We start from the raw sequence: 10,759 nt of genomic DNA on the forward strand, positions 1-10,759 counted from the left end.
TCCTCTACTGCGAGACTGCTGCTTCAAAACCCAAGCAGATCTGTTGCTACACCCGTGATGGAAGACCTATGTGATGGCTGCTGCAATTAAATTACTGTGAACACCTGATCACAGGCTGTTCAGCGACATGGCCAGGAGATACTTTGGCTGGCGCCCGATTATTCGACTCTGGGACACCTCGCCATACCGAAAACATCCCACTTGAACATGAGCTTCAATTTTCTTATATTTCTAAGAAACATTTATAACGCAAAACATGCTTTTGAAACTTCTGAACAATTTATCTTTCAATGTGTGTGTGAGTGTGTGTGTATGAGGGTTCAGGGAGTAAGCAGTGTTCTCATATGTATAGATTTATCTTGTTAGAAGTTAAGACCTAGAATTTCTTTCCTAATAAATAGTTAATTGTGGGGGTGGTGGTGGTGGGGGGGGGGGTGTGGCTTGGGGGGGGGGAGACAGAGAGGGGGTGGAATACAGTATTCAATTTGGCTTGTCTTCTGTAGGTGAGAATCTTTATTTGATATGCTATGACCTGTGGAGCAGTGGATCTGAATTCACAGTGCATTACTCCCGCCTTGGTCATAACACCATATTTTGTATAGGTTCCTCATAACGTGTAGCTTTTGTACTCTATGTTTCCCATTTATAAATCCTGTACGCCTTATTAACTGCTTTCTCAATCTGTGCTGTCATCCTCAACGATTTGGGCACATATGCACAAAGGTATATCTGATCCCGCAACACCTTTAGACTTGAATCTTCATTTTATATCATGTTACCTCGTTCTTCCCACTAAACTGTATCATTAAATGTTTCACTGCATTAAATTTCATCTGCTGCATGTCTTCCTATTCCAACAACCTGTCTACGTCCTATAGATGTCTATCCCTATCCTCATTGCAATAGTGTGTCATTTGCCAACTTTAAAATTATGTGCTTCACATCAAGGTCAGTAATACAGACCAGGAAATCAGTGGTCCTTGTACTGATCCCTGATGAACCCCAACAGATACTTCCTTCCAATTCGAAAATTGTGAAGTGATTCATTTTGGAAGGTCGAATTTGAATGCAGAATGCAGGCTTAAAGGCAGGATTCTTGGTAGTGTGGAGGAGCAGAGGGATCTTGGGATCCTTGTCCATAGATCGCTCAAAGTTGCCAACCAAGTTGATAGGGTTGTTAAGAAAGCGTATGGTGTGTTGGCTTTCATGAACAGGGGGATTTGTTTTCATGAACAGTTTTGGAACCGCGAGGTTATGCTGCAGCTCTATAAAGCCCTTGTTAGACCACACTTGGAATATTGTGTTCAGTTCTGGTCGCCTCATTATAGGAAGGATGTGGAAGCTTTAGAGAGGGTGCAGAGGAGATTTACCAGGATGCTGCCTGGACTGGAGGGCATGTCTTACGAAGAAAGGTTGAGGGAGCTGTGGCTTTTCTCATTGGAGCGAAGAAGGATGAGAGGTGACTTGATAGAGGGGTACAAGATGATGAGAGGCATAGATAGAGTGGATAGCCAGAGACATTTTCCCAGGGCGGAAAGGGCTATCACCAGGGGGCATAATTTTAAGGTGATTGGAGGAAGGTTTCGGGGAGATGCCAGAGGTAGGTTCTTTACACAGAGAGTGGTGGGTGCGTGGAATGCACTGCCAACGGTGGTAGTAGAAGCAAATACATTTGGGACATTTAAGAGACTTTTGGATAGATACATGGATGATAGTATTATGAAGGGTATGTCGGTAGTTTGATCCTAGAGTAGCTTAAAGATTCGGCACAACATCGTGGGCCGAAAGGCCTGTACTGTGCTGTACTGTTCTATGTTCTATGTTCGATGAAAATCAATTACTCACAACTGCTCTCCATTTTCTGTCACTTAGTCAACTCCATATCCATGCTGCCAATGTCGGTTTGATTCCCTCAGCTTCGAATTTGCTGACAAGGCTGTTATGCATCACTTATCGAACGTCTTTTGAACGTTCATGTACACCACATCAACTGAATTATCTTCATCGGTGCTCTCCGCTGACTCATAAAATTAGTTAAAGACGATTTACCCTTACCAAATCCATCTTCATTTTTATTTATTAATTAACCCACATTTACCCATGTAGTTGTTAATTTCGTACAGGCATGTCGTTCCTAAAAATAGAAAAAGTACCCCGCCACTGTGGTTAAACTGACTGGCCTGTAATTACAATGCATATCAGTTTTGTTGTGTTTCAATCGATCATGGGATGTGATTGTCGCTGGCAAGGCCAAAACGTTCTGCTCATTCAAATGGTCCTTGGGAGGGTTTGGTGAGCTGCCTTCTTGAATTGCTGCAGTCCTTATGGTGTAGGTTCACCAAAAGGACAGTCTGGAAACAATTTTCACGTTTTGGGTCCGACAGTGAAGGAACAGCACGAAATTCCCAAGTCAGGATTGTGTGTGCCTTGAAGGGAAATTTACAGCTCCTGGTGTTCCATGCATATGCTGTCCCTATTCTTGATGGTGCAGATCGCGGGTTTGAAAGGTGCTGTTGAAGGAGGCTTGGCGAGTTGTTGCAGTGCATCTTGTAGACGGCACGTCTGATATTTTATGAAACCTGCCCAGTTAATTGGTTCAGTTTCCATGTGTGGACCCTGAAAAGTGGATAGAAATTATGTGCAATGAATGGCGAGAACCGGATCACAAAAATAATTCAAAGTTTGTAAATGAATCAGCTCCGACTTAATGTCATATTTGTTCGATAAATATATTGGTATCAGCTATTATTCCCAAATGTTTTTTAAATGATCATATTCACCTGTTTTTTTTCTTTCGTGGATGTGGGCATCGTTGGCTGGGCCAACATTTATTGCCAATCCCTAATTACCCTTGAGAAGTTGGTGGTGAGCTGCCTTCTTGAACCACTGCAGTTCTGATAGCGGTGTGATACAGCTGAGTGGCTTGCTATGTCATTTTATAGGACAGTTAAGTGTCAACCACATTGTTGTGGGTCAGGAGTCAAATGTTGGCCAGACCAGTGCCATGAAATGCCTCAAACGAAACTATGGGCGGTGCATGTCCCTTCTCCAGGGCCACTTGGTTACAAACATAACCACAGAAGAGGGCAGGAAATCAGGGCATGCAAAACTACCCACACACCCTCTCCCTTGGCCGGCTACCAGAACCTCTGAATTGTTAACTTGACCAACTAGGTGCAGACGGATGGGCAAATCTTCCTCCTGCACCTCACCTCCTCTGCCGCAGGTGCCCAAATGCGTCAGACTGAAGTGCAGCTACAATTTGCAGAACAGCCCCATTAATATGCAAATTGGGCTGCAACGTCGCACTTTCCATATAAGCATGATACATGGATTCGTCCAAGCTGCAGAAATTACAGGCAGCATGGGAGCCCATGAACCTATTGAAACCTTATTGCACGGGACTCCCTGTGCAATGCTCTCCATCCAAAGTCCCTGATATAAAGGAGGTGGACGCCTGCATCGATACACCTCCACTGGGAATTACCCTCACAACCAGATGGCAAGACAGACTGCCATGACATGTCTGGGTGGAAGACGAGGGTGAGGAAGTAGAGAGCGTGCAGGAGCAGCTAGTGCAGGAAACCCCTCAGTGTAGCGTGGAATGGCACAGAGGGCATTTCCAAGAGCCATTTCTGGCTGTGCAGGAGCAGCTCCTGATGTGAATTATGGTGCCTGGGCTCAACAAGCACATCCAGCCGACCCGCAGTCAGCACAGCCGGAACGCTCCATACTTTCCAGCCTCCTCGACACACTCAATGTGGGATGCCCCAAAGTCTTCGGCTACTCCTCCATCTGTTAGTACATTCAAAGAGGCGGCAGCTTGGACAGCCAAAGCCCTTTCTCATATAAGTGGGGGAGCGCCCTGACTGGAGCTGGCCATGTTGCAGAGTCGGAATCGATCCCGGGAAGAGACAGGCAACTCCCTGCCAAGACATGGCTACCATTTTCCACCGTGTCATCTTGAAGGCAGTTCCGCTAGTTGAAAATATATGTCACCAACCAACAGCATCTGGCAGAATGCTCGACTTTCTGGTATCTCCGAAGCTGGAGCGTGGCAGCCTGGGTAGGGACGCACACCAGTGCCTGACCGCCCTCCTCAATCGGGAGACTCAGGACCATGGCAGAGACCCAGTGTTGCCTCTTGCTCCACAATAATTTAATAGGCATCTTGTGGATGTTTGTGGCAAATGCAGAGTCCAAAGTGGCCAACTGGCAACACAGCATCGAGGTTTATAACGTATGACCAGTGCTCGGCCCTGTTAGAAAGCATTCACAGCAGTCTTGTCCAGCGTCCTACAGGAGTGGTGAATTTTGCTTCCAGCTCCTACCAATTTACTGCACAGGCTTCCTCAGCGGTGCTCAGGTGGAACTCCCAGATGGACGAGGTGTATTGTGCACCACGGAAAAGGCACTAATTATTCCAGCCGAGAATTCACCAGCCACTGACCCAAAAGGATTCTGGAACATCCCTGTCGACTCTGCAAAGACCACCTTACTAATATCTGGGGGCTTGTGTCAAATTTTGGAGAGCCGTCCCACAGAAAATCAAGTAACAGCCTGACATAGGCACACTGACAGAATCATACCTTGCAGACAATTTGTCAGACAGCGCCATCACCGTCCCTGGGGATGCCCCATCTCACCGGCAGGACAGACCCACCAGACGTGGCGGCTCAGTGGTTTACAGTCAGGAAGGAGTTGCCCTGGTAGTCATCGACATCGACTCAGGATCCCATGAAGTCTCAGATCAATAGGCCAAACATGGGCAAGGAAATCTCCTGCTGATTACCACCAACAGTCCCCAACCTCGGCGAAACTTCAGTGCTGTTTTTCATGTTGAACACTAATTTGGGGAAGCACTGAAGCCACGTCGGAGAATGTACTCCGGGTGGGTGACCTCCACGTCCACCACCAGGAGTGGCTCGGTAGCCCACTACCGAATGAGCTGCCGAGTCCAAAAGTACATAAATGCTAGACAGTGTCTGCAGCAAGTTTTGAGGGAACCACCAGAGGGAGAAAGCTACTTGACCTTGTCCTCACCAATCGACCTTTGCAGCTGCAGCTGTCCATGACAGTATTTGTAGGAGTGACCACCGCACAGTCCTTGTGGAGACAAAGTCGCATCTTCAATTGAGGATACTCTTCATCGTGTTGCCACTACCACTGTGCTAAATGGGATAGATTTCAAACAGAACTCGCAACGCAAAACTGAGCATCCATGAGGCTCCGGGGCCATCAGTAGCAGAACTGCACTCAACCGCAAACTCTAATCTCATGGCCGGGCACATCCCCCACTCTACCAATATCATTAAGCCGGGGGACCAACACTGGATCAAGGAAGAGAGCAGAAGGGCATGCCAGGTGTCCCACGAGGCACACCTAAAAATGGAAGGCTGGAACAACTAACGATGGCAGATGTCCTTCCCTGAAGGACTTTAAGGAACCAGATGTATTTTTACCACAATGGAGGCATATTCATGGCACTATTACTCAAACTAACTTTCAATTTCTGATATTTTTTAATGAATTCATTGAACTTACCTTTTTTAATTCATTCATGGGATGTGGGCGTCACTGTCTATGACAGTATTTATTGCCCATCCCTAATTGCCCTTGAGAAGGTGGTGGTGAGCTGCCTTCTGGAACCGCTGCAGTCCATGTGAGGTAGGTAGACCCACAGTGCTGTTAGGAAAGGAGCTCCAGGATTTTAGAACATAGAACATAGAACAGTACAACACAGTACAGGTCCTTCGGCCCACGATGTTGTGCCGACACTTTAACCTACTCTAAGATCAAACTACCTACATACCCTTCGTTCTATTATCATCCATGTACCTATCCAAGAGACGCTCAAATGTCGCTAATTTTTCTGCTTCTAAAACCACAGCTGGCTGTGCATTCCAGGCAACCAGCACTCTCAGCGTAAAGAACCTACCTATAACATCTCCCCCAAAACCTTCCTCCAATCAACTTAAAATTATGCCCCCTGGTGATAGCCCTTTCCACCCTGGGAAAAAGCCTCTGGCTATCTACTCTATTTATACCTCTCATCATCTTGTACACCTCTATCAAGTCACCTCTCATCCTTCTTCGCTCCAATGAGAAAAGCCCTAGCTCCCTTCACCTTTCTTCATAAGACATGTCCTCCAGTCCAGGCTGCATCCTGGTAAATCTCCTCTGCACTCCCTCTAAAGCTTCCACATACTTCCTATAATGAGGCGACCAGAACTGAACACAATATTCCAAGTGTGGTCTAACCAGGGCTTCATAGAGCTGCAGCATAACATCGCAGCTCTTAAACACAATCCCCCTGTTAGTGAAAGCCACCACACCATACGCCTTCTTAACAACCCTATCAACTTGGGTGGCAAATTTGAGGGATCTATGGACGTGGACGCCAAGATCCCTCTGTTCCTCCGCACTGCCAAGAATCCTGTCTTTAAGCCTGTATTCTGCATTCAAATTCGACCTTCCAAAATGAATCACTTCACACTTTTCCAGGTTGAACTCAATTTGCCACTTCTCAGCCCAGCTCTGCATCCTGTCACTGTCCCGTTGCAACCTACAACAGCCCTCCACACTATCCACAACTCCAGCAACCTTTGTGTCAACGGCAAACTTACTAACACAGCCTTCCAGTTCCTCATCCAGGTCATTTATAAAAATCACAAAGAGCAGAGGTCCCAGAAAAGATCCCTGCGGAACACCACCAGTCACCGAGCTCCAGGCTGAATACTTTCTATCTGCTACCAAAGTCTGTCTTCTATGGGCCAGCCAATTCTGTATCTAGACAGCCAAATGTCCCTGAATCCCATGCCTCCTTACGTTCTGAATGAGCCTACCATGGGGAACCTTATCAAACGCCTTGCTAAAATCCACATACATCACATCCACTGCTCTTCCTTCATCAATGTGTTTTGTCACATCCTCAAATAATTCAATAATGCATGTGAGGCATGTCCTATCTCTCACAAAGCCATGCTGACAATCTGTAATCAAACATTGCTTTTCCAAATAATCATAAATCCTGTCTCTCAGAATCCTTTCTAATAATTTGCCCACCACCAACGTAAGACTGACTCGTCTGTAATTCCCAGGGTTATCCCTATTCACTTTCTTGAACAAGGGAATACCATTTGCCACTCTCAAATCATCCGGTACTACTCTAGTGGACAGCAAGGATGCAAAGATCATCGCCAAAGGCGCGGCAATCTCTTTCCTCGCTTCCCGTAACAACCTTGTGTATATCCCGTCTGGATCAGGGGACTTAACTATCCTCATGTCTTTCAAAATTTCCAGCACATCCTCCTTCTGAACATGAACCTTTGCGAGCATATCAGCCTGTTTCACGCTGTCCTCACAAACGACAAGGTCCCTCTCACTAGTGAATAGTGAAGCAAAGTATTCATTAAGGACCTCCCCTGCCTCCTCCGACTCCAGGCACATGTTCCTAGCGCTATCCCTGATCGGCTCCACCTTCACTCTGGCCATCCTCTTGTTTCTCACGTAAGTGTAGAACGCCATGAGATTTTCCTTAATCCTACCAGCCAAGACTTTTTCATGTCCCCTTCCAGCTCTCCTAAGTCCATTCTTCAGTTCCTTCCTGGCTACCTTGACCCAGAGACAGTGCAGGAACGGCGATGTAGTTCCAAGTCAGGATGGTGCGTTACTTGGATGGGAACTTGCAGGTGGTGATGTTCCAATGCATCTGCTGCTCTTGTCCATCGAGGTGATAGAGGTCGTGGGTTTGGAAGATGCTGTCTAAGGAGCCTTGGTGCGTTGCTGCAGTGCATGCTTGTAGATGGTACACACTGCTGCGACTGTTTATCGGTGGTGGAGGGACTGAATGTTTGTGGATGGCCTCCCAATCAAGCGGGCTGCTTTGTCCTGGATACGGTCGAGCTTCTTGAGTGTTATAGAACATAGAACATAGAACAGTACAGCGCGGTACAGACCCTTCGGCCCACGATGCTGTGCCGAATCCTTTAACCTACTCTAAGATCAAACTAACTACCAACCCTTCATTCTACTATCATCCATGCACCTAGCCAAGAATCGCTTAAATGCCCCTAATGTATCTGCTTCTATTACAACTTTTGGCAGCGCATTCCACGCATCCACCACTCTCTGTGTAAAGAACCTAACTCTGACATCTCCCCAAAACCTTCCTCCAATCAACTTAAAATTGTGCCCCCAGGTGATAGCCCTTTCCACCCTGGGAAAAAGTATCTGACTATCCACTCTATCTATGCCTCTCATCATCTTGTACCCCTCGATCAAGTCACCTCTCATCCTTCTTCGCTCCAATGAGAAAAGCCCAAGCTCCCTCAATCTTTCTTCGTAGGACATGCCCTCCAGTCCAGGCAGCATCCTGGTAAATCTCCTCTGCACCCTCTCTGAAGCTTCCACATCCTTCCTATAATGAGGCGACCGGAACTGAACACAATATTCCAAGTGTGGTCGAACAAGGGCCTTACAGAGCTGGAGCATTACCACGCGGTTCTTCAACTCAATCCCCCTGTTAGTGAAAGCCAACACATCATACGCCTTCTTAACAACCCTATCAACTTGGGTGGCAACTTTGAGCGATCTATGGACATGGACCCCAAGGTCCCTCTGTGCCTTCAAACTGCCAAGAATCCTATCTTTAAGCCTGCATTCCGCATTCAAATTCGACCTTCCAAAATGAATCACTTCACACTTTTCCAGGTTGAACTCCATCTGCCACTTCTCAGCCCAGCTCTGCATCCTGTCAATGTCCCGTTGCAACCTACAACGGCCTTCCACAGCATCCACAACTCCAGCAACCTTCGCGTCATCGGCAAACCTGCTAACCCAGCCTTCCACTTCCTCATCCAAGTCATTTATAAAAATCACAAAGAGCAGAGGTCCCAGAACAGATCCTTGTGGAACACCACTGGTCACCGAGCTCCAGGCTGAATACTTTCCATCGACTACCACACTCTGTCTTCTATGGGCCTGCCAATTCTGTATCCAGACAGCCAAATTTCCCTGTCCCCCATGCCTCCTTACGTTCTGAATGAGCCTACCATGGGGAATCTTATCAAACGCCTTGCTAAAATCCTTATACACCACATCCACTGCTCTTCCTTCATCAATGTGTTTTGTCACATCTTCAAAGAATTCAAGAAAGCTTGTGAGGCATGACCTGCCCCTCACAAAGCCATGCTGACTGTCTCTAATCAAACCATGCTTTTCCGAGTAATCATAAATCCTGTCTCTCAGAATCCTCTCCAATAATTTGCCCACTACCGACGTAAGACTGACTGGTCTATAATTCCCAGGGTTAGCCTTATTACCTTTCTTGAACAAGGGAACAACATTTGCCACCCTCCAATCATCTGATACTACTCCAGTGGACAGTGAAGACGCAAAGATCATCGCCAAAGGCGCAGCAATCTCTTCCCTCGCTTCCCGTAATATCCTTGGGTATATCTCCTCTGGCCCCGGTGACTTATCTGTCCTCATATCATTCAAAATGAGCACATCCTCCCTCTTAACCTCAACCTGTTCAAGCAGATCAGCCTGTTCCATGCTGTCCTCACAAATGACCAGGCTCCTCTCACTAGTGAATACTGAAGCAAACTATTCATATAGGACCTCCCCTACCTTATCCGACTCCAGGCACAAGCTCCTTCCACTATCCCTCATTGGCCCTACCTTCACTCTGGCCATCTTCTTGTTCCTCACCTAAGTGTCGAACGCCTTGGGATTTTCCTTAATCCTACCTGCCAAGACCTTTCCATGCCCCCTTCTAGCTCTCCTAAGTCCATTCTTCCGTTCCTTCCTGGCTACCTTGTAACCCTCTAGAGCCCTGTCTGATCCTTGCTTCCTCAACCCTAAGTTAGCTTCCTTCTTCCTCTTGACTAGCTGTTCCACACCTCTTGTCATCCAAGGTTCCTTCACCCTACCATCCCTTCCTGCCTCATCGGGAAAAACCTATCGTGCAGTCGCAGCAAGTGCTCCCTAAACAATCTCCACAATTCTGTCGTGCATTTCCCTGAGAACATCTGTTCCCAATTTATGCTCCACCGTTCCTGTCTAATAGCATTGTATTTCCCCCTCCCCAATTAAATATTTTCCCATCCCGTCTGCTCCTGTCCCTATCCATGACTATAGTAAAGGTCAGGGAGTTGTGATCACTATCACCGAAATGCTCTCCCACCGAGAGATCTGCCACCTGGCCTGGTTCGTTGCCAAGCACCCAGTCCAACATAGCCTCCCCTATAGTCGGCCTATCTGCATACTGAGTCAGGAAACCTTCCTGGACACACATGACAAAAATTGTTCCATCCAAACTATTTGCACTAAGGAGGTTCCAATCAATATTCGGGAAGTTGAAGTCACCCATGACAACAACCCTGTTACTTCTGCACCTTTCCAAAATCTGCCTCCCAATCTGTTCCTCCATGTCTCTGATGCTATTGGGGGGTCTATAGAAAACTCCCAACAAAGTGACTGCTCCTTTCCTGTTTCTGACTTCCACCAATGACTCAGGAGACAAACCCTCATCGTCGACCTCCCTTTCTGCAGCTGTGATACTATCCCTGATTTACAATGCCACTCCCCCACCCCTTTTACCTGCCTCCCTATTCCTTTTGAAACATCTAAACCCTGGAACCTCCAACTCCATTCCTGCCCCTGTGATATCCAAGTCTCCGTAATGGCCACAACATCGTAGCTCCAAGTACTGATCCATGCTCTAACTTCATCACCCTTATTCCTGACACTTCTT

This window comes from Heterodontus francisci, unplaced genomic scaffold, assembly GCF_036365525.1.
Source record: "Heterodontus francisci isolate sHetFra1 unplaced genomic scaffold, sHetFra1.hap1 HAP1_SCAFFOLD_89, whole genome shotgun sequence".
Classification (NCBI taxonomy): Eukaryota; Metazoa; Chordata; class Chondrichthyes; order Heterodontiformes; family Heterodontidae; genus Heterodontus; species Heterodontus francisci.